Source organism: Giraffa tippelskirchi, chromosome 4 (assembly GCF_054371585.1).
Source record: "Giraffa tippelskirchi isolate mGirTip1 chromosome 4, T2T-mGirTip1v1.2.pri, whole genome shotgun sequence".
In the NCBI taxonomy this organism is placed as follows: domain Eukaryota; kingdom Metazoa; phylum Chordata; class Mammalia; order Artiodactyla; family Giraffidae; genus Giraffa; species Giraffa tippelskirchi.
Window position 1 is genome coordinate 191,449,317 of NC_137278.1, and position 19,811 is coordinate 191,469,127.

The window sequence follows — 19,811 nt, forward strand, 5'->3', positions numbered from 1 at the left end:
CAGCTCTTTAAAAAGGACTTATGCCTTATTTTAGCCTGTAGTCAGGTCTGGAATAAGATCCCTCATGCTGTGGAGCAACAAAGGCTGTGAGCTGCAACTACTGAGCCCACATACTCTGGAGCCCAAGCACCGCAACACTGATGAAGTTTTCTCATGCACTATACCCATTATTCTGTCTTCTTTTAAACAAATGCTCCTTTTCTTGGGATTATATCTACTTCATATTGGCCAGATTCATGCCTTCCCAGCCTTCTTTTCCTCCTTCCACAATCAGTTCCAAATCTACTTTTTCCCAGACACTCTCTGAAGACACGGGGACAACAGAGCTGTCCCACATGAAGCCTAACTTGTGGCAGAATGAAAGTCTCTTTTTTCCTTCAAACTCAGATGGTAAACAAGATACTTCTGTAGCCTCTTCCTCAGAATAAGCCTAATCATCTATTTCAAAAGCGCATAATTCATGAGAAATAAACTAGAAAATCTTTTTCTGTTTCCTTGATACAAAAGCCTCTGTATTATGCATATGAAGGAAGGCTTCTCAATTAACATTGAATGGGAGTAAACATCATTAACTTCTAAGAAGTCATGCTTGACATCTGAATAAAGAAAAACTTTCTCTTAAATGTCCTAGTCAGACATGACTTAGTGACTAAACAGCAACAAAATGGCTCAGACCAGTTTCAAACTGCTAGCCTCCAGTGGGAGATCTTCTTTGCCTATCTATCTTCAAAGATAGATTAGTTATAATTAAATTTGCATTTTAACATATGTCAGAACTTACTTATTCAAAGAACTTCCAAGGCATAAACATGCACCTTTACTTAAAACATTATTAAGATGCCTTTCATGGACAGTCTTCAAGAATATCTCAAGAGGCTTCCCTGGTGGTTCAGAGGTAAAGAATCCATCTGCCAATGCAGGAGATACAGGTTTGATCCCTGATTCTGGAAGATCCCACATGCCTCCGAGCATCTAAGCCCATGCAACGCTACTATTGAGTCTGTGCTCTAGAGCCCAGGACCTGCAACTGCCGAGTTCACGTGCTGCAACTACTGAAGCCCTCGTACCCTGGTGCCTGTGTTCCACAACAAGAGAAGCTATTGCAATGCTAAACTCATGCACCACAACTAGACAGTAGCCCCTGCTCACCACAACTACAGAAAGCCCTCCCAGCAACGAAGACTCAGCACAGCCAAAAATAAATAAATAAAAATAAAATTTAAAAAGGTAACTTGTAAAAACGACAGAGGATGAGATGGCTGGATGGCATCACCGATTCAGTGGACATGAGTTTGGGTAAACTCCGGAAGTTGGTGATGGACATCGAAGCCTGGCGTGCTGCGGTTCACGGGGTCACAAAGAGTCAGACATGACTGAGTGACTGAACTGAACTGAACCTATAAAAAAAGAATGTCTCGGGAAAATCAGAAGGACTGGGTTGCTAGGATGGTCAAACTGTCAGATCAGAGTGGTGAGTTCCAGGGGTGAATTTTTTCTAATGAAACCCAGCCAATTTTATTCAAATTCTGGGGAATTTGAAGCTCCAATACTTTGACCACCTGATAGGAAGAGCTGACTCATTAGAAAAGACCTTGATGCTGGGAAAGATTGAAGGCAGGAGGAGAAGGGGACAACAGAGGATGAGATGGTTGGATGGCCTCATTGACTTAATGGACATGAATCTGAACAAACTCCGGGAGACAGTGAAGGACAGGGAAGCCTGGCATTTTGCAGTCCATGGGGTCACAAAGAGTCAGACACAACTGAGCGACTGAACAACAACAACTGTGGCTGGTAAAGGAGGAGATCAATAATGTCATGGCACCCTTTGGGGTGATGAAAGAAAACAGAGACCAATGAATGAGCCATGTTCGTGACTGAAAAGACTGAAGTGGGGAACTCGCGGATTATTATCTATGGTCCCTTTGAGCCGTGTAAGGTCTTCCATGGATGCATCCCAATTCTGCGTTAAGATTTCAGAAGTCAGTGTTTCTTAGAGTGAACTTAAAGCATTTCTTTTTTTAAAACTTTTAATTTTCTATTGGAGTATAGCAGATTAACAGGCAATATTGTGATAGTTTCAGATGAATAGGAAAGGCACTCAGCCATACATATATATGTAACCATTCTCTCCCAAACTCTCTCCCATCCAGGCTGCCACATAGCATTGAGCAGAATTCCCTTGCTATACAGTCGGTCCTTGTTTGTTTTCCATTTTAAATATAGCAAAGTGTACACGTCCATACCAAACTCCCTGACTATCCCTTCCCCACATCCTTCCTCCCTTCCTCCTGCAACCATAAGTTCTGAACTCAAAGCATTTCTATCTACTGCTGGAACCAACACTCTAAAGAAGGAAAGATATTCTGCTGCTCCAGAGTAATTCTGCATTCATATTGGCATTTTGCATGCCTGTAAACCTCCCCTAGTGGCTCTAATGGTAAAGAATCTGCCTGCAATGCAGGAGGCCCAGGTTCAATCCCTGGGTCAAGAAGATCCCCTGGAGAAGGGCATGGCAACCCACTCTAGTATTCGTGCCTGGAGAATCCCATGGACAGAGGAGCCTGGTGGTCTATTGTACACAGGGTCACAAAGAGTCAGACACGACTGAAGTGACTTAGCATGCAAAGTGTACCTAAATACTCTTGCCTAAAACCAAGCTTGTCCACCAAGTAGTCAAACAGCATCTGACCGTCCCTGGATGACTGCATTTGCCCTGCAGTTTCTAGATCTTCTAACATCTTTACAGTTGGTTCAGTTTCTACCTGAAGCTGTTTCAATTGTGCAATAATAGTGGTTCTTTTTTTCTCCCAATGCATGAGGAATACCCTCAGAATAAAGTATTTTTATACTTCCATAGCAAAGCCTACCACGTTCGTATCACTAAGAAGATCCTGTTTACCTTGTAACAATTCTTTTTCATTATTTAATCTTCTTTACAGAGAGAAATTCAAGCAATGGAAAGACTAGGTGCTGATCCAAAAAGTGCATGATGCTAGTAGTCAAGTCGTCCCCGCCATCTTGCCAAAGAAAAGGATACACTTTTAATACTGATCTCATCCATTGCTCAAAGAGCTACCAAGTACACTTTGGAAATACCATTGTCTATCTTTCTATATTTTTCTAACGCTAGTGGAACTATTAGAATTTGAACCATATTACAGTTCAGTTCAGTTCAGCCTCTCAGTTGCGTCCAACTCTTTGCGACCCCATGAATCGCAGCACGCCAGGCCTCCCTGTCCATCACCAACTCCCACAGTTTACCCAAACCCATGTCCATTGAGTCGCTGATGCCATCCAGCCATCTCATCCTCTGTCGTCCCCTTCTCCTCCTGCCCTCAATCCTTCCCAGCATCAGCATCTTTTCCAATGAGTTGACTCTTCGCATGAGGTGGCCAAAGTATTGGAGTTTCAGCTTCAACATCAGTCCTTCCAATGAACACCCAGGACTGATCTCCCTTAGGATGGAGTGATTGGATCTCCTTGCAGTCAAAGGGACTCTCAAGAATCTTCTCCAACACCACAGTTCAAAAGCATCAATTCTTCGGCACTCAGCTTTCTTCACAGTCCAACTCTTCCATCCATACATGACCACTGGAAAAACCATAGCCTTGACTAGATGGACCTTTGTTGACAAAGTCATGTCTCTGCTTTTTAATGTGCTATCTAGGTTGGTCATAACTTTCCTTCCAAGGAGTAAGCGTCTTTTAATTTCATGGCTGCAATCACCATCTGCAGTGATTTTTGGAGCCCCAAAAAATAAAGCCTGACACTGTTTCCCCATCTATTTCCCATGAAGTGATGGGACCAGATGCCATGATCTTAGTTTTCTGAGTGTTGAGCTTTAAGCCAACTTTTTCACTCTCCTCTTTCACTTTCATCAAGAAGCTCTTTAGTTCTTCTTCACTTTCTGCCATAAGGGTGGTGTCATCTACATATCTGAGGTTATTGATATTTCTCCTGGCAATCTTGATTCCAGGTTGTGCTTCTTTCAGCCTAGTGTTTCTCATGATGTACTCTGCATATAAGTTAAATAAGCAGGGTGACAATATACAGCCTTGATGGACTCCTTTTCCTATTTGGTACCAGTCTGTTGTTCCATGTCCAGTTCTAACTGTTGCTTCCTGACCTGCATACAGATTTCTTAAGAAGCAGGTCAGGTGGTCTGGTATTCCCATCTCTTTCAGAATTTTCCACAGTTTATTGTGATCCACACAGTCAAAGGTTTTGGCATAGTCAAGAAAGCAGAAATGGATGTTTTTCTGGAACTCTCTTGCTTTTTCGATGATCCAGCAGATGTTGGCAATTTGATCTCTGGTTCTTTTCTAAAACCAGCTTGAACATCTGGAAGTTCATGTATTGCTGAAGACTGGCTTGGAGAATTTTGAACATTACTTTACTAGCATGTGAGATGAGTGCAATTATGCGGTAGTTTGAGCATTCTTTGGCATTGCCTTTCTTTGAGATTGGAATGAAAACTGACCTTTTCCAGTCCTGTGGCCACTGTTGAGTTTTCCAAATTTGCTGGCATATTGAGTGAAGCACTTTCATAGCATCATCTTTCAGAATTTGAAATAGCTCAACTGGAATTCCATCACCTCCACTAGCTTTGTTCATAGTGATGCTTTCTAAGGCCCACTTGACTTCACATTCCAGGATGTCTGACTCTAGGTGAGTGATCACACCATCGTGATTATCTGGGTTGTGAGGATCTTTTTTGTACATATTTAGGGTGTGATTAAATCAAGTTTGGTTTGGAAAAGAATCCTCTGGGAAGATTTTTTTTAATGTAAAAATTCAGAGTAGGATATTGACTTTTCTATGTTCTTGGAGAAACCCTTTCGCATCTAAACGTTTGACATTTGATCTGAGATTTATTCACACTTTCACACTTAAGCTCTTTCATTGGAGATTAGACATAATTTTTCATTTCATAGGATTTTCACATGATTATAGTCACAAATTCTGGAGGCACAAGTTCTGTGTCATCGCAGAATTCAAGACAAACGAAACTGATAGAATCTATCAGTTGATAGATCTATAATTGTCCACAAACTGTAGGATAAAGGAGTCTATGCTGTAAACACAGAGGAAGCTATTCATTTAAAAAGGTGTAAAAATACAGGCAAAGAAAAGAGACAAATGGTGGCATTGCATATATATTTCAATTTATATAACTGACATTTCTGAACTCTAACACGTTCTTTCTATGATATAAATGCACTAAGGGAGCACACATTAAAATTAAAGGGAGAAACTAAAATTTCTTTTTAATGTGAAATTCGTCCCTTAATTATTGTTTTTAAGAGTTAAAGATTTGGGGGAAAATGTTAAGGATGTGTATATCTTCCACCAGTGTATACAGAGGTGGGGCTGGCTTTTTAAAATATATACTACAAAGGGAAAGTGGACTTTATATGTATTTAGGAAAAACTTGTATAGACTTCATCTGCAACTCATTTTTACATTCCTTAACATCTAATTCAGTGGCGTCATTCCCAGGGCAATTTGTTGCTGGAAAAACTGAGTTTTTCAAGTTTTGTTTTGAATATATAGCTGATTCATACTGAAAGAATGTTTTCTGTGGTTCTGTTCTTATTAAGGGTTTATTTTAAAAGCTCATGAAAATCAACAGAAAAGAAATGAAAAAAAAATACCTGTAGCAGGAGAAGATCTTATTAATAGAACATAAAGGTCTTTGGGATGGCTAGTCCATTGGTCTAACAATAATATGTTTTTAAATAGAGTTTACATTTCAGCATTTTATAATCTACAGAAGGTTTTCACATCCACTATCGATCTCATTTGATCTATGGGATGTTTTAGGCAATTTATTTGTGTAACTAAGACACTAAGAATCTCATCTAAAACTGAACTTGGACCACTACATTCTGCTGTTTTTTACAATATAATCTGAACTATAAAGTAAAATAGACACATACCCCCAAAGAATCCTTATTCATGAGCAGAGATGTCACTGAAAATGTTCCAAAAAAAACCTGTGCTTTGGATTTTAGCTATAGCTGTCATTGCCATGTCCTGATGTTGATAATGCATTTTTCTGAATGCCAAAACAACTGGTAGAAAAGACTATTTAAGAAATAAGCAAGTCAGTCAATTTTATGGAAAGTGTTGACTCTGGGAGTCATCAGTGCTGTTTGCCAAATGTTTCCATGCTCTCCTGCCCTCCAGGAACATGGTAGGCTTACATTTTTTTGACCCTTTTGAGGTTGGGTGGGACCATGACACTAATTCTGGCCAGTAAGTTGGAGCAGAAATTATGTCACTTCCAAAGCTGATTCCTGGAAGAAGCAATTCATTATTGGTACCAGACTGTCAAGAGTTTTTTTCCTCCACCACAGTGGCAAGCAGAGCTGCAAACTGACTGCTCCATCCATCTGGGTTCCATGAGGAACATGCGGTGTGAATAAGAAATAGAACTTTCTTATTGTAAGCCCCCAATTTGCTATCTCAGCTAGCCATGCCCAGCCTGACTGATGCAGCCAATTGTTTGGTACCTTGAAGTAAAACAAAGGAGGTACTCACCTGAATGTTTGACTCCACTACTTGTTACTCCAGTACTCTTCAAAGGCATCCTTAGATTAAAGAAGAACCACCCTGAACTTGACAGATACAGGCCAGACTTATGTGGCAGGCGTGTGGTTTTACAGCTGTCCACATAATTACACGTCACTGGGACAGCTGCCATCATAAAAACATGCAGAGGACGAGGTGGTAACTTAGAGTCACTCTGTCCCAGAGACCGAGGGCAAGAAAGACTTCCCAGTGGAGGTCAAAGCTTGAGCTCTGTCTTATGTGGGAGGGAGGGAGGAATTCATGGGGAAAGACGTGGGGAATGATACTCAGAGCCGCCACTAACAGGGAGTCTTTGTCCAAGCTAGAAAAACGTGCCCCTTCTGGGTGGGTGATGGGCTGCCCTGGTGGCTCAGACAGTAAAGAGTCTGCCTGCAATGCAGGAGACCCAGGTTCGATCCCTGGGTCAGGAAGATCCCTTGGATAGGAAATGGCAACCCACTCCAGTATTCTTACCCGGAAAATCCTATGGACGGAGGAGCCTGGTGGGCTACAGTCCATGGGGCTGCAAAGTCAGACACGACTGAGCGACTAACACTAGGTGGATGAGTGGGAAAACATGACCGCAGCCCCCGAGGATACAGCCTCATGCCAAGCACAGTGTAGGGGGAGGGGGGCGGAGCGACGGGGTGTGGGGCTGCATAAGTGGAACAAGGTTGAATCCCAACCCCACTCACCATCTCAGCCAGGTATCTCTGAGCAGTGCAGAAATCAACAACTATGCGACTGGCTACAAAGACCCAGATTTGCAGAGCAGAAAACACTTCTGAGTAATGGTGTTGCTGTTGTTGTTTAGTCACTAAGTTCAACTCTGTTGCAACCCCATGGACTGTAGCCAGCCAGGCTCCTCTGTCCATGGGATTTCCTAGGCAAGAATACTGGAGTGGGTTGCCATTTCCTTCTCCAGGGGATCTTCCCCACACAGGGATCAAACCTGCGGCTCCTGCATCACAGGCGGATTCTTTACTACTGAGCCACCATGCAATAGCACCCCTACAAGGAAAGCCAAGGCATGTTGGAGAACTGCAAGCATTCCTTTATTGAATCACACAAAGCAGAAAGCAATAGGAGTTGAGGCTGGAGAGCTGAGCTTCCTGGGCTCACACAAGACTTAAATCCTGAGAGCAGGAACCTGGACATGGGTGTGAAGGGCATTGAAAAGAGTGGCCGGCCAGTCAGTAGCGCTGTGCCAAGTCAAGCTGGAAGCTGGGGCAGAGGCACACATGTGTTCCCCTGGCACAGGCTTATCAACAAATCCGCCCATGTTTTGAACCCAATGGAAAAAGTTAAAAGCTCTCCAGTCAAAAAAAAAAAACAAAAAAACAACCTAGAGTCCTTCGTTGCCCAATCTGTTTACACACCTTTGTCAACCCTCATAAACCCCTGGGAGGGACATGACAGCCACACCAGCCCAGAGACTGCAGCCTGATGGGAAATAATTGTTGCTGTTGTGAAATAAGCAGGGTCATGAAACAAACCATGACAGCCTGCTTTTATAAAACGTCTATGTGTTGTGGATCATGGTCTTTCTGCACTCATTTTGATTTTTTTTTTTTAAATATTGTAATCTATCTTGACAACTGAGGGTCTTGGCTCTCCCTTGAATTTTGTGCCAGAGCTAAGAGCCTCGATCTCCCCACCCTGGTCCCAGCCCTGCGAATGGATCAGATTTGCCTTATGGGGAAGGGTGGAACAGAGGATAGAGTGGGAACCCTGGCTGCATGTTAGAATAACTTGGGAAGTTCTAAAAGCTGTCCATGGCCTGACCTCACCACAGATCAATTAAATCAGAATTTCTGGGAGTGGAGCGCAGGCATGGGTATGTTATAAAATCTTTCCAGATGATTCTGTTTGGCAGCCAGGCTTGCAAACCACAGCCTTAAACAGATATTTAGGTTTTGACGTAGGGAATGAGGAAGACAGAGGAGCCAGCATCCTGGCCTGGGTGACTCAGAGGACCATGCTTCCAGTTTGCAAAAGAGGGAACCCCAGGTGGAGGGTCCAGGTGGAGAAACAGAGCTGAAGGTGGAGAGGGCATTAGTGGTTCTGAACCAACTGAGTTGGAAGTGGAAGCGCCTGAATGAATACAAGGCCGTGAAGTTGCAGTGGAGACAGAAAGGAAGGTTGTGGAATGAGCTTAGAGGTGGAGGTGGGTGATGAAGTGGGACATGTGATCGTTGCGGGGAGGGGGCGGGGCAGGAGGAAGGGGCCCTAGAATGCCTAGCAGTGGAGAAGGCTGCTCCATCCCTAAGGGGTATCTCTCCTGATGCCTGTGTTTCCATGTCCAGTTTCACCTTTAACACTGGGAGGTCTCCACCAAGATCCCTCCAGGGAGGGAACTGGAGTCTTGTTTGCAGAACCACACTATGGCTCCCAAAGAGGAGAACAGACTGAGAGGCTTCCCATGGATTGAGTTCAAAGGTAGGGAAGGCAAAAGGTAGGGTTTGCCTGGAAGATTGGTGAATTAGGAAATGTGAACAAAGATGGCTAACTCTCTGATGCCTTTCCCCAAACGTGTGGTGCTGGAGAAGACTCTTGAGAGTCCCTTGGACTTCAGGGAGATCAAACCAGTCATTTCTAAAGGAAATCAACCCTGAATATTCACTGGAAGGATGGATGCTGAAGCTGAAGCTTTAATGCTTTGGCCACCTGATGCGACCAGCTGACTCAATGGAAAAGACCCTAATGCTGGGAAAGATTGAAGGCAAAAGGAGAAGACGGTGACAGAGGATGAGATGGTTAGATAGTATCACTGACTCAATGGATATGAATTTGAGCAAACTCCCGGAGATAGTGAAAGATAGGAAAGCCTTGCATGCTGCAGTTCATGAGGTCATAAAGCATCAGACATGAGTTAATGATTGAACAACAACAAACCTGTCCAATCAGGAGAATCAGCTGGGATGCTTATTGCAAGTATAACTTTTCATACCTGGACCCCGATCTACTACATCAGACCCTCCAGGAGAGGGCCCTGGGATCTGCATTTTTAACAAGCTTCCTTCCCTTGTGGCTCAGCTGGTAAAGAATCCACCAGCAATGTGGGAGACCTGGGTTTGATCCCTGGATTGGGAAGATTCCCCTGGAGAAGGGAAAGGTTACCCACTCCAGTATTTTGGCCTGGAGAATTCCATGGACTGTACAGTGCATGGGGTCGCAAAGAGTCGGACACGACTGAGCGACTTTCACACTTCACATCACTTCATGTGACTCTTTAGACAGCTTGAGTTTGGGAGGTGCCGCTCTGTAGACAAGAGAAGCCTTCCTCTGTGCTCTGGTTTGGAGCAAAGACTGTCCGGGTTTTTCCAATTTGGCTCAAAAAGGCAGAAAGTGATTGGTTTGATATGGCATCATCAATGAAAAGATTTTATGAGTCAGTCCTGTTCCTGGGAACATTCAGCTTCCCTTTGCATCTTCTTCTCGCCCTTTCTCCAGTGTAATGTTCATCCCAGCCCGAGCCCATGCCTGCCACGTCCCCACTGACCCTCACCTGCTGCCACCCAGTCCTAATGCAGGACACATTCACCAGTTTTCCCAAGAGAAACTTGCTGGAAGGAACAGTTGCCTTGAAATGTAGGAAGAGAAATCCTTTCAAGCCTCTTTGCTGGTACTCTCATCTATTTCCCTTTTGGTTTATGCAGTCTGAAAGGTCCTTGTTCATCCATTTGTTCCAAGTCAGTTTAGAAAAGTAATGCACTTGAAAAATAAAAGATTGCCATTGATCTTCAGGGGGGATCAGTCTAAAATGCTTCTCTGATTTTTGCCTCGGGAGCTGCTTTTCACTTTTCTCATATGTGAAGTTTGTTCTTACGTAGTTCTCCTAGGAAACGGCACTTTCCCAAGCTTGACAAAGAAAAGCCTCAGGGAAATAAAACTTGGATGTGATGAAATAAACTTAGCCCCCAAAGTCAAGAATTTCCTTTCTCTCCTCCAAGCTTCAGGTTTGTGAATAGCTTTTATCACATTGGAGTTAAGTGTTGTTCTTGTTCGGAAACAAACAAAAATCTGATGGTGGATCAACTGAAATTCATCATAATTATTTAAAGATAAATGACACCGAAAGACACCAGCGCAGACTAGAGGGACTGACTCTGACAGCGGGCTTGCTGAGTGAGGTATGTGTGCATGCTCAGTTGCTAAGTTGTGTCCGGCTCTTTGCAACCCCATGGACTGTAGCCTGCCAGATTCCTCTGTCCACTGGGATTCTCCAGGCAAGAATACTGAAGCGGGTAGCTATTCCCTTACTTCAGAGGATCTTCCCAACCCGGGTATCGAACCTGAGTCTCTTAGGTCTCCTACATTGGCTAGGAGGTTCTTTACCACTGAGCCACCTGGGAAGCTCCTGAGTGAGGAGCCAGAATCCTAATTAGCCTGTGATAAACAAAAAACAATTACCTTTCTCCCCCAAAGTTGATTGGTTCATGAAACAAATTCTCATACGTGTGCAGGCACTGAGCTAGGCCCTGGGGCTATAAGAGGACACAAAAGAATTCTCTGCCTTCCTAAAACTTTCAGAATAGTGGGACAAAAAAAAGTAAAATGAGAAAGAAATGTAATTGCAAGTGATAAGTGCTCTGAAGCAAACAGAGTGATGACTCTGAAGATGAGCTGCAACGGGACACTAGTGTTAAATAGACTGGCAGGGTGAGGCCTTACTAAAGAAGCAACATTGGAGCTGAGATGCAAATGTTGTGAAGGGGAAGAGCTGGGGGAAGACTCCAGGGAGAGGCCTGTAGAGCTGGACTCCGTTGAGGGTAGGACTAAGAGAGAAACCCATCTCAGAAGTGAATGATTGAACCATTAAGGACAGAGACTTCCCTGGTGGTCCAGTGGTTAAGACTCTGAGCTTCCAATGCAGGGGCCACAGGTTCGATCCCTAGTCAGGGAACTAAGATACGCATTCATCGAGGCATGGCCACACACACACACACACACACACACACACACTCCAAAACAACAACAACAAAAAATAAAAAACATTAAGAAATCTAACTGGAAGAATCAGAACTAGAGATAGGAGAGAGGTACAAAGAGGGATGATGACAAGGATGGGCTAAGCAATGGGCGGCAGGCAAGTCTGAGAAGGCCAGAGCCCAGACTGGCTCTTTCTGCATGTCCAGCAGTATCCATTTACCCCCACGTGTCTTCAGTTATTTATATCAATTCTCAAGTGTCCCAACAGGTGAACTGATTGGAAGGCCCTACTTAAGGCTTTAGGGGCTTCCCCGATGGGTTAGTGGTAAAGAATCTACCTGCAATGCAGGAAACATAGGAGACGCAGGTTCAATCCCTGGGTTGGGAAGATCTCCTGGAGGAGGAAATGGCAACCCACTCCAGTATTCTCGCCTAGAGAATTCTGTGGACAGAGGAACCTGGAGAGTTATAGTCCATGGGGTCGCCAAGAGTCAGCCATGACTGAGCAACTGAGCACACACAAAGCTTTAGGTCCAAACCAAACCAACTTGTGAAAACCTACCTGGGGTTAACCTCAGCTAGGTGTCTAGATTCTATGCTCACATCTCTTCACCGTCTTCCAGTTTTTCAGACTGGAAAGCATTTCTGGCTGATGGAACACCTTGGGAAAAGCAGGGGTCTAGGAAGCTGAAGAAAATGAGGTAATGACATTGGGTTGTAACAGAGCCCCAGGGACGCGTGAGATCATGGGAACCAAGGTCACAGGGACGGGTCAATAGGAGACGGTTGTCAGTTGTCAGTCCCTTGTCAGTTATTCAATCAACAGCCTTTGATTTGCTACTGATTTGAATGGAAATATTTTGGGGGGGGGGGATCTATTCACTCTACTCACGAGGCACCTTCCATTCTAAAGCAAGGCTAGGAAGAAGGCTTCTGTAAAATATAGCTACCTGCCAAAGGTGGATCATGACAGCCAATAATTACACTTACTACAAGGTAAGGGCACATCCAAGCCATGAAGACATTCTTATTTTTACCTGAGGGCAAAGAAAGTGCAGGTGTGGGGGAAGAAAACTGTGTGGAAAACTGATAACCCCTCCATGGTTCTTAGAATCAAACCCTAAGAATGACAGCTTGGCAAGTGAGAGTCCAGAGTCCTGAGACTCCTTGAGGTTTCCTAGTCCAGCCTCACTCCTAACACAGAATTCACCCACATCATTCTCAGCAGAGCACCCTTGACCTTGAACACCTCCAGCAAGAGATGACCCACCACTTTGCAGGCAGCTCTTCCAGAATCCGTCTCCTTCAGATTTCTCCCCCAGCGGCTCAGCAGTAAAGAACTCGCCTGTCAATGCAGGAGACACAAGAGACGCAGGTTCAATCCCTGAATCAGGAAGATTCCCATGGAGGAGAGCATGGCAACCCACTCTAGTGTTCTTGCCTAGAGAATCCCATGGACAGAGGAGCCTGGCGGGCTACAGACCATGGAGTTGCAAAAGAGTCAGACATGACTTAGAGACTAAACAACAACTTAAAGGATCTGCCTCCTTCAGATTTCTAACCCTGGAGCCATGCATTGTGCTGTTATTGTTACAGACAGTTGAGGTAGCCTGGGGCTGGCTTTGACTCCCAGCCCCCAACTTGGCAGCTGTGTCACCTTGGGCATTAGTTAACCTCTTGGTGCTTCCATTTCCACAGATATTAGATAAAGGAAGATTCAACCAGTCCATCCTAAAGGAAATCAGTCCTGAATATTCATTGGAAGGACTGATGCCAAAGCTGAAACTCCAATACTTTGGCCACCTGATGCAAAGAACTGACTCATTGGAAAAGACCCTGATGCTGAGAAAGATCGAAGGCTGGAGGAGAAGGGGATGACAGAGGATGAGATGGTTGGATGGCATCACCGACTCAATGGACATGAGTTTGAGTAAACTCTGGGAGTTGGTGATGGACAGAGAGGCCTGGCGTGCTGCAGTCCACGGGGTCGCAAAGAGTCGGACACGACTGAGCGACTGAACTGAACTGAACTAGATAAAGGGGGGGGCAATATTCATCATAACTCATATGGTTTTTAGAAGTATTATATGACACAAGTAAGGCACTTAGAGTGGAACCTGGTACTGAGGGAGAGCATAGTAAATGTCAGCTGTGATGACGGTCATGCATACTGCAAAGTCTTCTTCTTTCCAGATGAAATAACTCCAGTTCCATCAACCGTGCTGTAGATCATGTAGTTCTAAAAACAACTTCTCCCTTAGAAGCTCCTCCACTACAGTGAGACCCACAGGAACTGATGTGATATTCTGACATGGTATAACCTGCCTCCAGTTCAGTGGGAATAGCACCTGCCTTGATACAGACTTCACAATGGTATCAGTGCTGCCTTTGACTGAGTTAGCTTTTCATCTGCTCAGTCACATCGCTAGTCCTTATCAGTCTTATCAACACCTAAAACTACCAGGTTTTGTTTTTTTTCCATAAAAACTACTGTCAAACCAAGCCTTTCCAAGCTATACTTACATAATTTCTTTTGGAGGCATGAATATATTTACATCTATTAAACTTAATTCTAGGTCTGGGATCTTTGTTCCAGTCTATTGCAATATGTTTGTATTCTGGTTTTATTATTTCAGTCTTTCCTAAGGTTGTATCTTGTGCAAAATTTGAGAAATATGCTTTATTTTTATCTAAGTGGTCAATAAAAATGTTATCCAAACAGATCCAAAAACAGAGCCCTGTGGGAAACCACTAGAGACCTCCAGCTAACAAATGACCTTTTCTTGAATATTTGTCTTATGACTCGACCTCACCCTATAATCATTATCCTTCCCTTTTTCACGAAGATAGCTTGTTCATAAAGATACGCTAAAACAACGTATGCTTTTTCTATTTCAGTTCCTCGTGGGTAAAAGAACTGTTGATCTCAAATTATTCCTTGTTGGAAAGAAAAGCAGTAGCATTACATAGGCACATGATATGGTGCTAACCTCTACCACCACATCCCAGAGCTCAGGGCACAGCTACATGGGCTTCTCAGACTTCTAATTGAGTTGATAAAAATCCAGCAGTTTTGATAGATTGTATTATGCATTGGAACCCAACTCAAAGCAGCTGAGACCAGACAGTTTGGTGTTCAGCTGTACTAACGAAATTCCATTAAAGTTTCACCTTTTCTGTTGAAGACCCTGGTTGGATCTGGTGCTTGGGACACACAGCTCAGGTCACTACACACACAACAGTTCCCTGCAACATGTGCCTGAGGACTGCCTCTGAAATATGCCATCTGAAACCACATAGGGCAGTGACCAATTCGTAATGTACAAAAGTATGGAATCACTATGTTACATGCCTGAAACTAATATAATATTGTAAGGCAATTATATTTTATTTTTTTTAACAAGAAAAAGAGGGCTTCCCTCGTGGCTTGGTGGTGAAGACTCTGCCTGCCAATGCGTGAGACACAGGTTCAATCCCTTGTCTGGGAGGATCCCACATCCCATGGAGCAACTAAGCCTGTGCTCCAGAGCCTGGGAGCCATAACTGCTGAAGCCTATGTGCCCAGAGCCCAGGCTCCCCAGTGGGAGAAACCACTGCAACGAGAAGCCTGCGCACTGCAGTGAAGATCCAGCACAGCCAAATAAATAATTTTAAAAAGAAAAAGAAATCTCACAGGAGTAAGAGATTGCCGAGGGGAGGTATAAATCCGCAAGAAGGAAAAAGGTGCTGGATGTGAGTTTTGGCGTTGGGGGGGTATTTATTTATTTATTTGGGTATTTTATTTATTTATTTGGTCTTAGTTGCAGCACACAGGATCTTCGACCTTCATTGCAGCATATGGGATCTAGTTCCCTGACCAGGAATCAAACTCAGACTCCCTGCATTGAGAACAAGGAGTCTTAGCCACTGGACCACCAGGGAAATACCCATGCATGAGTTTTTGACTCGGGATGAGATGCAAGAAAGTGGAAGAATTTTCACAGTGATGGGAAGGTTGGAAACTCTGCCTCACCCTGCAGCCCCTCCCCAGGAGGCAAAGGTTCATGTGGCTAGGAAATTGTGGGCAAGTGACCTGGGGTGACCCAGAAAATGTAGGTCCTCAGCCAGTCCCTCTCCCCACAGCTTCCACGCCCAGGGGAGAAAGCAGGAGCAGGAAAGGAAAACTTCCCAGGTAAGGAAGATGAGAGGACAGCTTCAGATATATACTGACTGTGGTCATTTTTTATTTGAGTCTTTCCTCAAACACCCTCTTTGGAAAAAAAAAAAAAAGGTGTCTAACACGGACTACACAAGTGTGACATTAGAAAGAAGACAGAACCAGAAATCTGGGCCCAGGTGTACTTAAGTCCTTTAAGTCTGTAAAATGAGGGCTGTGGAGACCAGCTAAGGAAGCTCCGTGAGCTTTTCAACTGCTAACGTTTTAGGCATTGGAGTGTCTCACCCTGAAGTGTCAACAAAGTGGTGGCAAGCAGGCGGTGGCAGAAACCAGGGTCAGATGCCAATCCTCTGCCACACAAACTCCTCTGCATACCTGGAAACCCTGACATCAAGGGGACCAAGCATTATCTGCCCCAGTGGAAGGAATGCCAGATTGTGACCACAGAAGGAGCCGCGGATTTTCAGAAGCAGCAGGCTACATCCCGGAGGCAGAGTCCCCAGATTCAGGGTCTCAGCCATCAACACCCGAGAAAGAGTCTTCTGAAGCTGCCACCTCCAGTTCCGAAATAACCCCATGTTTCAGGTTGGGGCTGCTGCTGCTAAGTCGCTTCAGTTGTGTCCGACTCTGTGCGACCCCATGGACTGTAGCCCACCAGGCTCCTCTGTCCATGGGATTTTCCAGGCAAGAGTACTGGAGTGGGGTGCCATTTGCCTTCTCCGGGTTGGGGCTGGGACAGTGGCAAACTTGCAAACCTGGTAGCAAAAGGAGGAAAGTGGCCGAGGAGGGAGAGGTCAAAGGGGCACGATTCCGTTCTCGGTGGCGATGACAAGTCTAGAAATGAAGGGGGAAAACCCAGAACGCACCGGGTGGGGGTTTCACTGCTGCATTTCCGGGGCCAGACTGTACTCCTGATTTTGGTACACATTTCCGGACAAAACCGAGTGTTCTCACCGCATAAATACTCTTCAACACTAATAACAGCCTATGAGACCAATAAAGGCTTCCCTGTAGCTCAGACAGTAAAGAATCTGCCAGAAATGTAGGAGACCCAGGTTCAGTCCCTGGGTAGGGAAGATCCCCTGGAGGAGGAAATGGCAAAACACTCCAGTATTCTTGCCTGGAGAATTCCATGGACGGAGGAGCCTGATGGACTACAGTCCATAGGGTCGCAAAGAGTCAGACACGACTGAGACTAATACATGAGACCAACATCTGTAAAGATGCCAGGTTGCCTGCACGAGCTGGAAATACCTTGGAGAATTTCACAAAAATGAGACACAGAGCAGTGGAGCTCAGGCAAAGAAGATGGAGAGCGGATTCTTTAAAGACGGTGGGAGGGAGGATGCAAACAGCTCACACGGTCAAGCCTTTTAAAATGGAATGCACGTTTGCCTCAAGCCCGCTGAATAGCTGCAGCCCAGCCCTTCGCAGGAGAGCAGCTGTGGACGTTTGCGGAGTCCCTGAGGGCTGATGCCTGAGGCTTTGGCGCCATCAAGTGGAACCAGAGGGTATGGCGGCTTCGGACGGCCTCAGCCTGAAGTGAAAGGCGAGGCTCGGTCTGTTTTTCATCTGACAGTGATAGATAAGGGGAAGGTGGCTGAGCTTCATTTCATTATCACCCGTTTAGTTCCAAGGAGATGCCGTCTTGGTTCCCAGCCATCAATCAATTGGCACATTCAAGGACCAGGCTGGGCTCAATTTGCCCATTCTATTTCAGCCCAGGTGGCGATGGAGACCTAGAGGAAGGACTCTGAAACTCTTCTCCAGTCACATGCTGATTCTCAAATGTCCAAACCTCTAATCCCTGGGATATTGCTATTAATAAAAGAGTTTAATTATGTGCAGAACACAGAGACCTGAAGTCAAATTAGCCTCTGGAAGGGAGGGTGGAGGTGGCAACAATTGCTGCCTGAATGGGGACCATTCTTCGACCACCCGCAAGAAAAAGAACTCAGAGACGTGATGGTCTACTTGTCCAAACTATCCCTTGGAAGAGAAAGCAGTCTCCAGCGACAAGTGCCATATTCATGCCCTCTTGTGTTTCTGAAGAGATTGACTGAAGGATGACCCCTGAGGGGCTACAAAGCTCTGGCACATTTTTTCGTTAAAAAGAAAGCAAATCCAGAGTGTTTGGTGGCTTCGCCCTCACTCATCTCCCTTTGCTTGGTTGACAGGCCAGAAACAGAAGAAGAGAAAAGAGTGGAGGAGGACTTCCCTGGTAATCCAGTGGTTAAGACTCCGAGCTCCCACTGCAGGGGCCACGGGTTCCAACCCTGGTCAGGGAAAGTCCCACACACCTCGAGGTACAGCCAAAAGGGAAAAAACTAAATAAGTAAAAATTTTTGAAAAGAGGGAAGGAAATACATTTATTTCTCGAGTACCCACACTGTGACAGATAATATAGATGAAATTATATTGTTTTCTCCTCACAAAAAACCTCACTGGGTTATGGCCTCTTTGGGAAGACTAGAATAATCTAGAAAGGTCCAAATCATCATTTGTAATTCCCCTTTTCTTTTGTTTTCCTTTGGGTGGGGAGGTTGGCTATTGATTTCTAGTTTCATCCCATTATGATCAGAAAAAAATACCCGTTATGATTTCAATTTTCTAAAATCTGTTAATACTTGTTTTGTGGTATAAGATGTGATCCATCCCAGAGAATGGTCAATGCATACATAGCAAGAATGTGTATTCTGCTGTTTTGGGGTAGAGTGTTTTATAGATAGATAGGTATTACATATATTACATATATATACATATGTATATTACATATTTATATTAATATATATTTGGCCACACTGTGAGGCAAGTGGGAGCAGTAGCCCACCAGGCTCCTCTGTCCATGAAATTCTCCAGGCAAGAATAGTGGAGTTGGCAGCCATTCCCTTCTCCAGGGGATCTTTGTGATCCAGGGATTGAACCCAGGTCTCCTGCATTGCAGGCAGATCTTTATCAACTGAGCCACTAGGGAAGCCCTACATGTATATATATATTATACATATATATATTGAAGCTTCCCAGGTGGCGCTAGTGGTAAAGAATCTGCCTGCCAATGCAGGAGACAAAGGAGGCTCCGGTTCTATCCCTGGGTTGGGAAGATTCCCTGGAGAAGGAAATAGCAACCCACTCCAGTATTCTTGCCTGGGAAATCCCACAGACAGAGGAGCCTGCCAGGCCATAGTCCATGGGGTCGCAGAGAGTCGGACACGGCAACTAACACACACACACGTATATATATTACATATATATATTACATATATATATTACATATATATATTAATATATATTTGGCCACACTGTGGGGCAAGTGGTAAGTGCAGAGTCTTAACCACTGGACTGTCAGAGTGAAGTGAAAGTCATTCAGTCATGTACAACTCTTTGAAACCCCATGGACTATAGAGTGCATGGAATTCTCCAGGTCAGAATATTGGCATGGGTAGCCTTTCCCTTCTCCAGGGCATCTTCCCAATCCAGGGATCGAACCCAGGTCTTCCACATTGCAGGAGGATTCTTTACCAGCTGAGCCACAAGGGAACGCCAGAGAAGTCCCTGTAACTCCCCTTTCCGATACAAAACTAGGCTGACGTTAGTGCAAAGTTATGTGAGAAGCAATCAGCTAAATCTCTCTGAAATGTCCATTTCCCTAATTCAGTGCGTCATTAATGCCCTCCAACTTCACCACACCTCTCCCCACACTGGGTTTTTTTGTGATGAGAAGCAGAGCATCAGGCTCTTGGGTGGTAAATCCTTAACTCAGCAGTCAATCTTATAAATGTCATTCAGTTTTTCTTTCTTCTTCTTTACCCCAAAGCAATTTTATACTGCCCTACCCAACAAAGCTGTTTCAGGGATTAAGCAAATGATAATTGTTAGGTAGCCTGTCTTTTCCGAGAGAGATTATGAACTAATTCCGTCAAATTAGAGATCTGGACTTAACCCCTCCTACAATTAAACCTCAGATGAAATGTGACATTGGCTTGGAGGTCTCCTCCTGCTCTGACCCTGGCTGCCAAACTCCATTCTGAAGTTGCCACAACTCTGTTTCCTAGGAGCAAAACCTCAGATTCTTGACCCTTCGCAGCTCCCCCCTCACCTTTGTCACTCACCCCCAAAACTGGGCAACACACACTTGTAGACACAAGGA

General features: G+C 44.6%; 1 pseudogene; it reads right to left on the bottom strand.

Annotated features, from left to right (window-relative positions):
* Positions 1–62: 62 nt before the first annotated feature.
* LOC145545711 (eukaryotic translation initiation factor 3 subunit E pseudogene) lies at positions 63–3,060 on the bottom strand (annotated as a pseudogene).
* Positions 3,061–19,811: the final 16,751 nt, after the last annotated feature.